This window comes from Corvus kubaryi, unplaced genomic scaffold (genome assembly GCF_017639235.1).
Source record: "Corvus kubaryi isolate FWS band 111438036 unplaced genomic scaffold, C.kubaryi_AGA036_p1.0 split1-131, whole genome shotgun sequence".
Lineage (NCBI taxonomy): Eukaryota > Metazoa > Chordata > Aves > Passeriformes > Corvidae > Corvus > Corvus kubaryi.
In genome coordinates this window covers 14,563,218-14,580,037 of record NW_024582073.1, presented here as the reverse complement: position 1 = coordinate 14,580,037, position 16,820 = coordinate 14,563,218, and the positions used below count along the sequence as shown (strand labels likewise).

At 39.0% G+C, this 16,820-nt stretch overlaps 1 long non-coding RNA gene across 1 annotated transcript; it reads left to right on the top strand.

Annotated features, from left to right (window-relative positions):
• The first annotated feature begins 601 nt into the window (after positions 1-601).
• On the top strand, positions 602-9,897 carry LOC121676801. The gene is made up of 3 exons (XR_006020610.1): positions 602-4,799; positions 7,356-7,455; positions 9,094-9,897. It is a non-coding gene; the product is annotated as an uncharacterized LOC121676801 (long non-coding RNA).
• Positions 9,898-16,820: the final 6,923 nt, after the last annotated feature.

The following is a 16,820-nucleotide window of genomic DNA, read 5'->3' as shown; positions in this document are numbered from 1 at the left end:
TCTAGCCAAAAAACAGAGACTTACAGGCTCAAGCTGTTTTCTCCCATGTAGGAAATCATATTTGCAGAGCATCATCTGTGGGGAAGCACATGGTTTTCCATAACATCCATACGTGCACTGCTCCTTGAACATGAGGAATTGTACGGACAATAAAGTCAGGTGCCCTCTGAATCCTTTTTCAAATAATCATTTGGAAAGCAGACATTTTTTTTATTTCCTACTGCAGAGGAATCCACCTCTTTGCCCTCCCCCTTTTATTGCTCATTTTATTGGCAACATTCCTTTTCCTCCTAAAGTAAATTTCTGATGTGGATTTTGTATTTTGGATTCATCCCTCCTGCAGACTCTTACCTGATTGAGTTATTTCGATCCAAAGAACTGAACAGAAACTCCCTGATGGTGATAGGCTGAAATTCCTCTGCAGTTTTCTCTCTGGGAAATGATATTAAAAAAAAAACAAAGAAAAAGAAAAAAATTAAAAGAAAAAGAAAAAGAAATAATCAAACCAACATCACTCTGCCATCCCAAACTCCAAAAATAAAATAAAATAAAATAAAATAAGATAAAACAAAATAAAATAAAATAAAATAAGAAGAAACAAACCACCTCAAAACCAGTGTCAAATGCGGGTCTCAAAAGCATGTGTTGGTTCCACAGTACAAAGTCACTTTAAATCTCCTAGTCCCTCGTTTCCACTCCCCAAGAGGAATCAAACCAAACAGAGAACTGCTTACATTGCCAAGACCTGGGAGCTTGTTGTAAGAATAACTAGTTCTTGACATTAGAAATTACTCTGGTTCAAACATTTTTTGATCTTTCTTATTAGCCCTGTGTCTTGAGAAATAAAAATATGATCATCAGAAAGTACATAATTGGGTTCAGGGTATTCTGTGGTCACCCTTTCTGGCTCTGGAGATAAAGGCACTTTGAAAGATTATGCGTGGATATCTGGAATTTATTCTGCACACTCTGTGACATGACAGATCTTTTTTCTTAATTACACAGCTATCAGTCTAACACCTGTAGTTAACCATTCTGTCCTGAGGAATCTCTTCTGATACCTTTTATGCTGCCACCAGGAACACAGCAGCAAAATGGCACGTGGATGCTGAGATATTTATTGCCACAGACACAGAGGCTGCCTTGAATCCCCGCAATGGCCACCGCGTTCCCAGTGCTTCCCATTTCCGAGGGTCTGTCTGGAGAAGGTGCCGCCACACTTCAGAGGCATTACGGACTGAAAGCTACAGTGTTACAAACTGTTCGGAGTGAAATAAGGGTGCCGTAGCCAACCCTCACGACTTCTAATCAGATGGTTTTGGGAGCCGCCCTTGGTGGCCCGAGCAGCCGTGCGCATCCCCAGAGCTGCCGGTGCCCCGGGGCGCCGAGTCCCGTCCGTGCGGCCCGGCCCAACCACGGCTCTCCCTTAAACCTCCGTCCGGACCCTTGCTGCAGCAGTGAATCACATGCAGAGGGTTTTCCACAAGCTGGGTTTATTGAGCTATATTACAGGAAAATATAGCTCAGACAGCCCCACTGCAGCCAAAACAATCTGTCATTTTTAATTCTTCCTGTCACCTCATTAGGTATACAGCTAGAGTGACAGTAAAAAACCTACAACAAGAAAACACCAACAGCAAAACCCAGAGTACAATGTTACCACGACTCCTGCTCAGAGTTTAACATAAATATCAAGGCAGCAAAAGATTCATTGACCAAACATATGTGACTCAGTGCTATATATAACAAAGTGACATGCAGAATGGTCTCAATAGGCATATAAAGCAATTAAAATAACTGTGCTTCAAAGCATTGTACTATAACATAAAAGGTCATCCCTATAAACATGAAAAATATGACTGTGGTTTTTTCCTACGTACAGACACACTAATACCTAGCTAGAAGTTCCATTCTAAATGGTAATCTTTAAAAATCTCTGAAAAAATGCCATGTCCTGTATCATTCTCCCTCAGACCATGTCTTTTCATCAATGGTTAATATTTTAAGTGAACACAATAGGAAACATTATTGAGGCCAACTATATGTCAAAAGACAATACTGTACTAAGTACAAAATATTTACCCTGTGCATACACATGATAGTGAAGGAAGCCCTGGTTAACCTTCTGTGAAAATGAAAAGCCTTTCTTTTTTCCTCCTAGAGCTCACATTAACGCATTAAAGTTGTATTCCAATGGAGACTGCAGAGAGTACATTTTGAGGACTCTGTTAATTTTTGCAGTAACACTCTGAGTTTGTGATAATAGTGTTTATGCACAGATGTAAAGAATGTGCTGACAGATTAAAAAGGAGTCAGCTGGTGTTTGCACAGTGTTCATTTTTATTTAAGGGGAGAGAAAAAAGAAAGGGAAAAAAAAAAAGTACTACACCTGGCCATGAACAAACAGCTTTTACAGAAGTGGAAGTAGTTTGGCATATTGCAACTCCCTAAACCCTTCCTGCATTAATTCAAAAATTCAAGTTATGGGCACATCAGAGAATCACAAGGTTTTATTTTTACTGCAATTAGAGAATTCACTTTGACTGTTTTTCCTACCAATATTAAAAGGAATCTTAGCCCAGACAGCATTATTAAGTAAGGAAGTGTTAAAAAAGAATTGTCATTTGTTGCAGACACAATCCTCACTCTGGAGACCCTTCTTCCTTACATATTTAGGCTATACACACATTCCAACTGTACTTGGAATGCTGTAATACCCCTAGAGGTGTCTTGAAGGGTAGTGAAGGTACAAATGTAGCATACGGCAATAGGTATCTGCTGTTCCTTAATATGCAGTTATAGTATTTTGAAGCTAATTGATGTACTGAAACCTCACATTTTACAATTCTGTAGCATGGGAAAAGATGACAGGTAATGTCATTTTCTGTCCAACCGATCAGAGTGCCCTGATCAATACCTGCAGAAGTATGCAGCAGCTACATCTGGAAGAAGCATACTGATTCAGGTAGAAAAAAAGAAAACATGAACAGAAAAGGAGAAGCAGCAAAAATATTCAGTTGGAAGAAATATTACTTTGGAAAGCTGAAGCCTGCAGAAACCTTCAACTTCACAACAGACTCCACAACTGCAATAGGTAACCTCTAGCAATGCTTCCCTTTTCTGAAGGATTTGCCTTTCAACCTAATTAGAGCAGGAGCTGAGCGATCAGATATCCCTTGCTCCTTTTGAAAAATGACTGGGAAAACTCTATGTAATCAGGAGGTATTTAGGATTTCTATTGACTTTCAATTTTCTTGGTTCATCTGTTCCTTTTCAGAACGTTTGATGCTAGTCTGTTCTAAACTGTATGTTGAATTTGCTTTAATCAGATGTCTTTGTAACAGGCATTAGGTCATTTACTGTTTGACTTTTTCTGTGAAAATACAGGTTTTCTTAGTTTCAAAAGTATCCTTTGAAGAAACCTGTCATATTCCAGGTAGAAGAAAAGAAAATAAAAGAGGGAGAAAGAGAAGAGTGTGAGGGAGGGAAGCAGGGAGCAGTCCTGTAATTCTGTTCTTGCCCCACAGCGGCGGTGGGGAATTGTGGAGTTGCGCTCAGTTGTGAGTGGCGCTCTTTTGTACCCAACACTGCCCCCACAAGCTCCTTTGTCTGGTGATCTGGGCTCATGCACTGAAGTTGATTAGCGTAAGCAGAGCTTAATATTCAAGCAGAAAATTAGATACACTGGTAAGTGCTAGCTCAAACAAGTGCGCCTTCTAGTTTTACACCTTCTATCCATGGACCCTCCCACAGCTTTGCTGGTCTGGAACTCTCAAGCCCCCTTCCTCCTGTTCCATATCTGTTCCTGTATTTGGAGACCCAACCTTAATGTCATCTTAACCCTCATCCTCAAATTTTAACTCCTCATCCAAACCCACCTTTCTGCTGGCCCTTGCAGCCACCTGAAACTCCAGCCTCTTGAACTGTCTCCATAAAACCAAAAGTCCTGCTTCTCACAAAGATATTCTAAGTGACACATTTAATGAAAAGCCACTTAACTAAGGCTCTGTGGTGAGGAGCAGAGTCTCACGCAAGTCAGTGAGTATAGTTTGGCTCAGGTAGGCTGACTTTCTATTCAGAAGGGCAAGTCTGTCTCCAGTGCCTGCAGAAAGAGCCCAGGGTAAATATGTTCCTTAGCTCCTAGCCTAGCAAGCCTCAATGAGGTGACTAAAGTCAAGTCTCTGTGTATTTACCTTTAAAATTTATCTTGAAAGAGTATGTTAAACTAGAAAAGTTTGCTGCTATACTTGGAAGTGAGAACTTCTATGGAAAGTCTCTGTCAAAGAAAAATATAGTCCCCTCTAAAAGACATATATCTTCTTTTTAGAGGGAACTCTCCCATATATTTAAAATTCAAAAATAGTAGTAGGTACTGAACACCATGATAAAACAAGCCATAAACCATCTTGAAAATCTATTTTAATTGTTCTAATACACATTTCTAAGATTAATATCTCCTTACTTGGATTATGAAGCAGTAGGAGCTGTGGTACTGTTTGGGACATGGAAAGAATAAATTGTGTAATGCCAAAAGAAAAGGTGCTGAGGTAGCTGGTAATTGACAGAGTTAATGAAGTATGTTAAGCAGGTACAATATAGATGAAGTTGTCCCCTGCGGGGTGATTGGCCACTGGGGAAATATTGTGACAGTTGTCTTTGTGTTAAAATAATGTGGTCCTCCTTCTTTGCCAGATCCTATCTGCAATGAGAGATGAAAGAGGTCTTGCAAGGATACCCAGATCCTCCTGCAGCACATGCTGTGCTTGACTCTGGCAAGTAAGGAACAAGATGAAGCGGAGGTAAAGAGTGTAATGGCTGTCTGTAAAGCCATTAGGCTGTTTCCTACAACCCACACATGAATTACCCACTGTTGAAAAGTAATAATTTGACACTGTTTTCTATAATCCTCCCTCATACACTACAATGCACTGGTGCTGTCTGGGGATGAATGGGAACTGAATTTGGCCTGCCAATTTTTCTGGAAGTTGATTATTTTTAGATATTGTTTTAATAATTAGCTAACTAGCTCCCAAAGAATACAATGGATTTAGACAGCAAAAGATGGTTTTCAGAGTAATATAGATTTTGTATTATTATCTCCTCCTACTGTATGTGAATATTATCATTGAAACAGCAGAGAAAATATCAAATGGAAATAGAGCTCAGCCTCTCAATTATACTAAGCTGTGTGGTCAGCATTGGTTCCAAAAGAGGCGTATAGAGCATAGAGTAATGAAAAATCATTGATACCATCAGTTTGGTGTCTGAATAATCTATTGTGCTATTCCAGCATTGTTCTTACTAAAACCATCTAAGAAGGTGAGCTAGCCTTCCTTGGCCATCAGATCTCAAAATACCTGAAGCTTTCTTGATTCCCTCAGGTGCTGACAGCATTCTCTGTCATGGACACATGAAAATTATACAGTATTATATTTATTGAATTTGAAACTCTTGGTATTTTCATAGTTGATATTTATCTGCTTATAGTGGAAGTGAGTTAGGTGTTATTGGACCTTTGAGCTTTTCAATGTGGTTTTATTCTTGTCAACATGTTCTAAATCCAGGAGTCCTTGTCAGGGTTCTTAAAGAGAGTGATGTTTGGAGAGAGAAGTGATTCTTAGCAAACCTCTGACTGAGAGCATAACCTAAGAAAGTATTTCTAAGCATTACATGGCAAACTATTTTCTAATTTTCAAAATATAGTAAGTCAGAAAGATTAAATGGAAACATTTGTTCATTGTAGGATTTAGGTTCAGAATTATCATAATCTCTTTCCCCAGTCTTTCTTATGGTCCTAAGATTTGTATAGTCATTTGTCAGTATGTTATCCAGAACAACAACCTGGACATAAGAACATTTTCAGCAGAGCTTCTTACTATGGGAATTTGAAAAGCACTTCCTGAAAATTTATCACCGATCACAGTTTAAAATATTTTTGTGCCCAAAGAATTTCAGGTGGTGCCATTAAGACAGCATAAAATACCACAAAATACCAGGAGAACAAACCAAGTAGCAATTATCTAATGCATTTTTCTAGTATCCAGATCTGCCTTTTGGGAGTGCTAACTCAATAAATAATCACTATACATAAACAAAGTATGGGCTATAACTCTCAAAAAACTTAGAATTGTCTTCAAGGTGTTTTGCTTTGTTTGACAAAATACTCTTTGGGGATGTACTAATGGACAAAGCTAAAGATCCAAAGAAAGGTAACTTGATCCATTTGAAAGAGAATAGAAGTCTGAAGCAAACAAATGCAAAAATATGCTGGTACTCACTCAAAAAGTGCTGACTTCCTGCTGTAGGTCACCTCACCAGCCCACCTTGTACCACAAAACAGGGTAATTAGAAAGTGCTGATTCTCTGTGCTAGCAAGACTTTTCTCTTTTCAACTCTTGTTCAGGACTAACCAAAAAGACAGACTACGGTGTGTGTGGGGTAGAGAGTTTATATCTTACAGACTGCCTTAAAAACAAGAGATACTACAAAACCCCACAAAATCAGATCAACCAAAGCACTCCTAATCTATTAGTAATAATTAATAAACTCTGAATTTATATTTTCTATCTCAAGGCTTTGTACATGTATCCATCCACACGATACCACTGTTATTAACTACGGCTGACACGGGTGCAAACTGCATGTGCATGACTGAGATAGTCAGATGCTCAGGCTGACAGCTGATACAGTGATATAGATACGTTGTATCCTACACAATGCAATGCATAAAATTGTCAGGCATTATAGCCATTTCACAAAGACTAGCCAACACAAGAGACTAGTCACCTCTCGCTCCCTTTCATCTCCTCACTAAATATACTACCTTTTCTAAATCTCTGTGCAAGTATTTGAAGGGCAGCAAGTCTGAGCCAGTTGTGAGGGATTAATTGAATTTACAAGGGGATTGCTCTGTGTGCAATATCTCAATTAACTTACTTGTTAAATACGTAATGGCACTTGACTGTTAAGTTGTGAAGGAACTTGTTAAATGCGTATTGCTACTTATTTAAAGGATATGGTCTATGGTCTAGCTAAATAATTAGGACTCCAAAGTGTGTAGAAACCTAAACAGTATAACAGGCGAGGCTAGATGACAGAATGAGCCCTACCTCTTTGTTCAGATGCTTTCATCTATTTCACAGTACCTGAACAAGAAGACATTTTTTCTCAGATTTGAAACACTGCTGACCAAAGATATGCAGGAAGGAACCAACCATATTCAGATGAAAATTGTCAACTGTGATGCCCTATGAAATCTGCAAAAGTTTGCTTTTGGTTTGAGATTTGTTTGTTTAGCTTTGGGGTGTTGCTTTGGGGTGGGTTTTTTTACGGCGTTTTTTGTTCTCTTTCTCCAGTTAATAACTTTTCAGATCTCTGCTGAACCAAGCAAGAGCAGAGATAAGATACTGAATATATTTCTTGAAAGAATCAACAGCTTCATGCTCCTCCTAAAAGGTACTTTTTTATTTGTCTTTTCATTCCAAAAGTTTCCCTTACATCAGTAGCTTCCTTAACAACAGGGATAACTGAGCTTGAAAGGGTTTTGCTCTGAAATGTCAATGTTGTTTACTTCCTCTGCTCTTCATTTCAGCATTTTGGCCTGAGTTTTCAGATCTTGGTCTGTGGGAATCATAAATCATGGGGAATAGATACATAGAAAGTGAAATAGTATGGTCCATCTACTTAGTTTTCAAGGAACTTGGAGTCTATAGCTCCCTAGTTGTCAGCACCAAGTTTTTGTGCAATCAATTTTTTTTTTTAAAGGAAGCTAGACCCAAAAAAAAAGAAAAAAAGGGTACTACTCCATTATCTGTTTTCCCCAAAGTTTGAAGAGTATGTTTTGATCTGTAGTTCTGCTTAGGAACATGTCTAATTTTAATTAAACCAAACTGTTACAGAATGTACAGGCTACAAGTTTCAGTTTGATTCTCCCTTGGTACAGACAATCTTATAAATACAGTGGCATCTCTCTGAAAGAGACAGACTCTCTAACCTCTTGTAGAATGCATAAAATCCTGCACATATGTCATGTGGCTGCCACCTTACCTTCTCGTGGGACAGAAACTCCTGGCAACTACTTCAAAACTTCAAAGAATGTGGGGGGGTTATGAAGGTTTATCAAATAAAAACAAAGCTGTACATTGTTTAAAGCATCATCCAAGATTCTTCTTAAATGTGCTTTCCTTAGTACTTAGCTTATGCTTCTCAGCTGGGTACAGGGAAACTAAATGGAAGAAAAGGAAGAAGTATTTTCCCTGTAGATTGTAAGAAAGACAATGCTTCTGCTTAAGAAATGACATTGCTTTAGTGGCTTTCGCTCACTCACTTCACATGAAAAAGATCAAGGAAGAGTTTTGCGAAGTTATTGGGGCAGTTGCAGAATTTTCTGTGTCTGGAACTGGAAAATGTCTTTGCAGAAGATGGAGGCTGCTTTTTGAAAGGCCATTTTCAACAGGTGATAACTTGAGTAGCAGGAGCTCTGCCTCCCCCAGCATGACTGTAAGCAAGGATGGCCCTTGACACTGCACAGGTTTCTCTGAAGCCAACAAAGCTGCACCTGAGGCCAGGAACTCCCACAGATGTGATTGCAGAACTGATGGTTACAGTCTGGCTGCTATTTTTGCGAGGGTCTGACATACTTGCCTGCGTGGGTTATGGTCATCTTTTACATTTCTTCATGTGCAATCAACACAAAGGGAGTGGAAGAAGAAAATTTCACACTCACATGGAAACAGAGGCAAGCATTGAAAACACAGTGCATTTCAATAAGCCGTAATTACAAACACAAATTCATCTACTAAACTTGGGCATGCAATTAGTAGACTAATTATGCTGTAATTGTAACTGAATACCAAAACAGATGACCGTGTGCCAGCCTCCATCCCACCCAGTTGTCTTTGTGTCATCGCTCCTACGCACAGTAGTGCCTATGCTCTTGTGTATCTCCTACTGAAAATAGGAATTCAGCAGATGGGTAAATGCTATCAGTTTCTCACTTAAGTCACCAATTCTTCCAATTTCTATATTTATCAAGTCAGCTTGCTGTCATAATACCTGTGACTGAGACCCTGTTGTGATGTGTTGTCTCAGCAGAAAGTCAGCGATGGTCCCCAGCCCAAAAGCTTCGAGTCAAAGAAGGCACACTTTGGAGAGGTGCTGCTGTCCTTGTTCTGTATACAGGAACCTTATCTGTGGATAGATAAGAGGTGTGCTGATCTCCATGGGTATCGAGGTACCTAATTCTCTCTTGCACTGACAAATTTTGCAATATCAGCCGCTAATGACGGCTTTTACCAAACTTGAGCTACTTGGTTGAAGTGGCCATGTTGGTTGTACACTCCCAGAATAATCAGTGTACTGAGTCACCTCCACCAGGTGATTGCACGTGGGGCATGGCTGAGCAGAGAGGAGCCTGGCTTACTGTGCTGGTGTCAGTTGGGAAAGTTCAGGCCTAAATTAGTCCTCTAAGGACTTCACCCAAGATGAGGCAGTTTGTAGCAAAGAGAAGGAATATCAACCCCAAGCCTCTTGTTTCTTAACTTTCAGCAAGTTAACTCCTTATTTCATATGGCTTTATGTAAGTTTGCCTAAAGTTTTCTGAATGTACTGATGTCATGAGCAGTGTCTGAATGTCAGTATTTTGATTACTGGTAATATTCATATGTTTCAATAAATTAATTTAGCTAAGAATAAAAATACCTTTTTATACAAGATCTCCCAGGTTTTGGCAATGTATTGATTTTATGTACTTAGTTCAGTGAAAAATCTGTTGGTTTAAGCTATCTGCCATTAGTTTCAATTAAAATATATTGATCTGAGTAAATGTTGGTTAGTAAGTGTTGCCTGACTGTGAAAAAATATTTGCTTAAGCAAAAATTATATGAGTATTTAGACATGTATTTTAGGCTGGGGACTCCCCTAGCATCAGTAGAACTGTTCAAGTATCAATAAATTTCTCTAAAAATAAATGCAAATATTTTTTCTGAAATTAAAAAAGCTGATTACAGTAATATTGGGACTGGCATGCATATTAATTCAAGTAAACTTGTTTTTGAAAGAGTAAGCATTCAGTTAGGAATATTGTAACATGAAAACACTGAAAACTCAAGCTCTCTGTCAGGAAACCAGGCTTTCACATGGAATGCCAGGCTTTCTTCTTTACCACAAAGCCAAATAACCACAAACCAATAATAAAATAATTTTGGTAACCATAGGTAGTAGGAAAACAGGTAGTAGGGTGCAGGCTAGGAAATGCAACTGTTTTAAAGTACTATATGTACATTATTCATGGGATTAATTTTAATTCAAAGCATCAAAAAATATACATAGAAATAAAAAGTATGCAAGCAATAAGGCTGACACACCAGTCCTTTATTAGTTCTATAAAGGCTGGAAGCCCTTGGGACTCTGATCTGCAAGCAGAAGAGTACCCTCCCCTTGGGATAAAAGATGGACATGCCTGCTTGACTGTCCTTAACGACCTGCACTCACACCTAGATGCTAACTCCCAACACTGCCAGACAGAGAGCAGGTTACATCTATCCCACAGTGGTATGCTTACAGCCATGCAGCAATTCAGCTCTAGGGTTCAGATTAAAAAACTCAGGAGATCTGGAATGGTAGTTGTACATTATTCTTCAGAGAATACATACATGCTGCCCATTTGTGCTGCTCACACTAGAGCTGTTTATTTTAGAGATGCTCTTTGTCATAATCTCATCTAGTTAAGTTTAAAAAAAAAAAAAATCCTGGATAGAAAGTAGCAGTTTTCTATCTTTACAGGTTTGTCTGGGGGAATGGTACTTCCAAGTTTCCCTCTTTTCCATGTGTGGGTGTGTGCAGAGAAATAAAGTATTCATAGGTTTTTGTACCTGCCACCTGTCCTGTATTTCAATGGCACACTTTGTCTGGTGGAAGTGCCTTGCCTGGGACAGTGTATCTGTGTCCGTATACTCCTTTCACACGCACGAGGAGACTGACAAAAGCTCCAGCACCACCGTGAGACACTTTCTGGATGGCAGGGACAGTAGCCAGTGCCACAACAGCACAAAGTTATGGCCCAGTGTTCAGGGTATCACACTTCAGGCAGGCGCACACTCTCATTTCTTATTTTACCCCTCTCATTTCCTCATTCTTTTTGATTGTTAATTGGAGACTTGAAAATAAAAATCTCTTTAGCTGTGTGGTCACAGTTGTTGGCCAGAGGTTCCTGTAGTTTAGGCCAACTGTTTCCATAAAGTTGTGGTTTTAAATGAAGAACACCTACTCACTGCCTTCTACAAGTTGTTCTCTTTTTTAAAATCCTGTCATAACAATAGTTAAACCCCATTACTACATCCTTGGATATAGAAATAGAAATTCATACCTGAAAATGTGATGTATATAACTTTCACATTGGGATAGACCTCTAGACTCTATGTCACATAGCAATTATAACAGCCATTACCCTGCAAAAGAAAAAACTATGCAAGTGTGAAAATGGGAGAGGAAATCCAGGTGCATTCCTACAAAGGAATGTATGGATCAGTAAGCAAGTCTTGGGGCAAGACAGGGCATGAAAATCAGCCACAGCACTGAGCAGTCAGCATCAGACACAATACTTGATTACCAACTGTTAAACAAAAGTAAGCTGAGAGCTTCATAAACAAAGAAAAACACAGATAAAAAGCTGAACTAAGGCACCTGATTATCCAACACCTTTTCTAAGCCTGGGACACTAACGAAACCCTTTGCTGATTTCCTTCAACTGTAATTTTAATTCATCATCACAGAGTGGAAACAAAGCAAGGATCATTCTCTTCCTTGATGTTCATGTTTGCTTTTATTTATTAATGTTCTCAGACATTGCCAGTCTTCCTAAACTGGCAGAGGGATTTGCATCAGAAAAAATCTCTACGGGCTTTTTAACCCAATAATGTTAAGAGATTGCTTCTTTCCCATTTAAGTGCTTGTTTACCCAAGTGAGTTAACACTGCAAAACCAGAAATCTTTCAAACAGGCATTTCTGATTTAAAATATATTTAAAATATACAGGGATCTTCCTTCTCCCTCCCCCATTCACCTCAGTGGGAGTTTCTGACTGAATAATTAAAGACAAAGTTATCTTCAGAGGTTGAAGAATTAAGTCTGCTTTTGAAGCAGTGAGATAATGGGTACCCAAGAACTCGGAGAACAAAGTTGCTTACAGCATGATCCCAGTCGCTTAGGGGGTAAGTCTCAGAGACACAGAAGCTCTCTCAGCCAAAGCCAGCCCCAGTATCCAAAATCCCAGGAAAACACAGATGACAGAGCAGAATACAGAAAAGCAAGAATACTTACATTATAGGATTTGCTTTAATCCATATCTTAAAACTAGGTCAGATGACTATCAGGTAAGCAGGTAAGAATGAAATGAAGAACAGTAAGTGCAACAAATAAGAAAGACGGGAATCAGTAAAAGACAAGGTGACGGAGCAAGGTGAAGAAAATACTGTACTAGGCCTAAGCAGCAAAACATGTGCACATTGCTGCTGGGAGTTTAATACGCAGTACTACATGCGTGAGTATAAAACTCAAGAAAGGTATCCCATAAGGTAATAGAGATGGCATTTATGTGACAGATTTATTGTATTTATTTTTTTCATGTTCACAGCAATAATACTTTGATGACATCTATACCAGTTTCAGACCAGGAATACCGTATTTCCTGACACTGTTCCAAGTAATTCATGGATTATATTTTGCCCAGCAAGCTGAGATGACATAGAGTAGTCCAATGTCCCATTTGCTGAGCTAAGGTTAGGGCACAGAAGTTCTGCAAGGTAAATCAGTTGTGGGATCATCCTGCCTGTATCCATGAAAGGTATGTATTTTACTAGAACTCCAGACTTTATTTATTTGCACACATTCTTATATTTTTCCTAAAATTTCAAATTCTGGGAAAGTTTTTCCTAAAATGGAGAGAGCAGAGAGTGGGCAAACATTCATGAGAAAGGAGAAAAGTTATTTACAGCGAAGCTGAACTCAGTCAGATAATTGACTGTTCTAATAAATGTTTGACTTTTCTCACCCACTTTCTGGAGAGAGATTCAGGCTTAAGAAATAAAGTCTCTAAATTAAGAAGCTTAATAATTTCTGCATTTAAGATGACTTGGTGGCTTGTGGGAGTGCTTAAGGTTTATGCTAGAAATTCCCTTGCATCCCAGGGATCAAGAGTAGAAGCTGATAAGATAACTTGAGGCACGGGAGCAGCATGTCTCACTCCACTGGCTCTGTCTTCAGAGAACATTAGAAGCTGGCATGAGGATGAGTCTAGCTCTCTTTGAAAATCATAAAAGAAAGCAGACAGCTACACTATACTGCTTCTAGTTACTACCACACACTCCCCTAAGCACAGAAACCCATCTCCATTGCTCCAGTGGCTGTTTTCAGGTTTCTTCATCATAGTAGATTCATTGTCAGACAAAGGAAAAGGAAAAAAACTTTGTCCTAATTAGTAGTGATTACCAAATAGCAACATACCTGTAATGGAATCACAGACGCCACACTGATAACTGGAAAAGCCATGAAGATTTCTGAAAGGGATATATTTGGTCTTCCTGGCCTTCTATGCTCATTCCTGACAAGCAGTGGCAAGTGACCAGCAGGCAGTAGTTGACTTCAAGGCAGCTTCTCTGTGACTGAATAAGGAAATGGGATCATACTTTTACTGTGCAAACCTAACCTAAGGACCAGCCCAACTGAAAAGACATTTTCTGAGGGCAAAATTCACCTGTTCTATGATGATATCTTGGTATGATACTCTAATAATATAACTACATTGACTTGTATTCTTCTTTTCATCCATTTTAACCCCTAAATCCTTTCTAAAAGGGCAAATAAACAAGAAACTCCCACAACACTATCCCTTCTGTTTTAGGATTTTTTTCTGAAGATAGGGAGAATAAGAGGGAGAGGAGATTTCAAAGGCTTCTTGCACCTGTTAGACCACCCTGCATTGCACCTGTGAAGCTGCTTTTCACACAGCCTCTCTGCTCACATGTGGAAGCAATATGATAAGTGCAATACGGCAATGTGTGTTATACAGCTCTGTTACTTAGATACTGCATTTAACTAGAGATACTTATTCCCATCAATTAATGGTTAGCCAGTGTGACTGAACACCAGAAAATATTCTCTGTGAATGTTTGTTTCAGTTCCTAGTGAAATTTGCCTGCGATCACATTCCTTCTGCCTACACTTCTCACAAGCGAGCTATTCATTAGTGTTCTGCTAGGCCAGGAATATGCACTGAAAATGGAGCTACTCAAAACAATTCCCAGTTCAACATTTAAAAAAAAAAAAAAAGGAAAGGGAGGGTGGAAATTTAGTCTGCATTCTGAGATATGAAAAGAAAAGGAGTGAGAAATAAAAATTGAAAGTGGTTTTCAAATTTGTCACTATGGCAATGGCAAGTTTCTAAATGGCAGAGATTGTGAGTGAGTAGCACTGTCTTTTGTGCTCCTCTGAAGTAGGGGCATCACAGCAGGTATTTAACAAACTGGCCCCTAAAGGTGTCTGAGGTTATCCAGGATGTTACAGGTTTAAGGCAAAGGCTAGAAGTTCTAAAGTGAGCCACAGGCATGCCAAAAAGGAAGTACAGAAGTTATGTTCCCTATTGTCTTCCTTCCTCTTCTGTCTTCAGACTGTAAGTGCTTCAGGACATAACTTCATGTACATGTGCATGTTTCCAGATAAAAGCAGCAGAGGCAGACAAAAATTATACTGTGGCTGAAAATAGTTGATCAAAATGGTTGAACAGGTACACTTACAAGGGTATCTTTATCTTCAAATTATTAATAAAATGTCTGGGAAGGAGCTCCAAGTTTCTTTCAGGAGGTTTTGTAACCAAAATTTACCTAAAGAGTTGAAAATATATGTCAAGAGGAAGAGATGTAGGAGGAGCTTGGCAGCAGCCCAAGGGTTAAGACAGCTACAAAAAAACATCCAGGAAGGTGGTAACACAGCAAACACCTACTCAGCAGAGTGTTTAATGCCAAAGATCAAGTTATGGCATGTAGCTGGTAATATTGCTGAGGTCAAGAGGCTGCAAACTCTTTTATGATGGGTATCTCTATCTTTCAGCTTTGTATATTTTGACTTTACACTCCATTTTTCTGTCACCAGGCCTCATGGTAAGTGCCTAGTTGATGGCTATTCTGCTTAGCCTTTAAGAAATAAGGGTAAGCCCCAGCCAGCATTTCTGTGGTTTCTGTTTCCTGTGTCAGCAAATAACTCTGAGTAACAAATGCATTCCGGAAAATCAGGGTATGTTCATGGACAATTTGCAAACATAAGAAGACTCAAAAATTCAATTAATAGCTGGCTTGTTATGAATTATTATCTCCACTTCTTCTGTTTGCTGCTCAGCAACTGTGTGTGGCCACTCAGGCCAACGCACACCCCCAAAAACATGAGACGAATCACTTCTGACCTTGTTCTTCCTATGACCTTATAGCACTGGCTTGCAGAAAGAATATGTGTGTACAAATATCCTGGCGTAACTTCAAGAGCGGTTCAGTAAGTAGTTCACAACTGCTGACCATCTGGCTGTTAGATCTAAGAGGGATCTATTAATGTTAGAGCTAGAACAGTGCCAAGCTGCAGCAGAAACTGCATGACCAAAGTGCATGCAGGCCACCCTTAAAACCCTGACAGAAATCATTGCAATTGTTTTATCCACCCATTTACTCAAGTAATGTCACATTATTTCTCGTGCCATCACATCCAGAAGCACTTCACAGGAAGGAGCTCCATTATTTGATAGTACAATAATAGGCAGCCTCTAACAGCTTTAAATCTGAGTTTATGTCTTCATTATATACTGGAAAGACAAATTTTTGTGCATTCTCTTGCTCCTTCCTGCCCTTTGAGATGATCAAAAGCAATGAAATAGACAGACATAGGTGCTGTTAATACAGTGACAAGCCTCAGGTAGAGGCAACATAAATTAAATGGGGCTCTGCATTGTAGGATGGTTTTACCATGCCCTTGCTTAGCTTAAAGCCTCGTAGAATAAGTTTGTGTCATCCAGCAGTTTTACTGCATTGGCAAAATATGCAATAAGCGAAGAACAAAGAGCAGGGAGGGGGAGATACATGAATATATACAGTTTATGGGTCGATTTATGTATCATGGAAGCTGATGTACAAAATCTATACTCAGACATCTCTCCACTCTTCTATTTTGTTGGTGTCACAAAAGAAATGATCCCGAGGGATTTGCCAGTATCATCATGCGTGTCAGTTTATGAAGGTCTTTTCATTTACTGGAAGCAACAAGAACTAAAAGCTGTGAGAAGAATAAAAAAAACGTATTGCATTGACATTGTTACCAGTTTTGCAAAACACTAAATAGTAACTTTGAAAATAAAATTTAATAATAAATTTTGCATTTTCCATTGAGGAATATTTGGAAAACTGTCCAAACACCCATTATTTCTCTTATAGGTACATTTAAATGTATTTGGAATGTGTATTGAGTCTCAGACACAAGAATAAAATACATTTTCTAAATATTTTCTCATTTTTTACTACTGGCCTGATTGGTCTAACTTAAAATATTGCCTCTAAGTATTTTTCCCTCTTATGCATGCTTCCAATGAGCAGATCAGTCTATGAAATTTAGGAAGTTGATCTGAACTGAAGCCAGTATAAAAACATTTTGAGGTTTGCCCATCACTGCTTACAATGCTGTTTTGAAAATAACCCCAAGGCTATTTAATTAACCATTCATTCTTTTAGTCTCCCAGCCCAGGTAGATTAATACCTATGCTGCCTATGGATCAACGAGTTCTGGAGTTT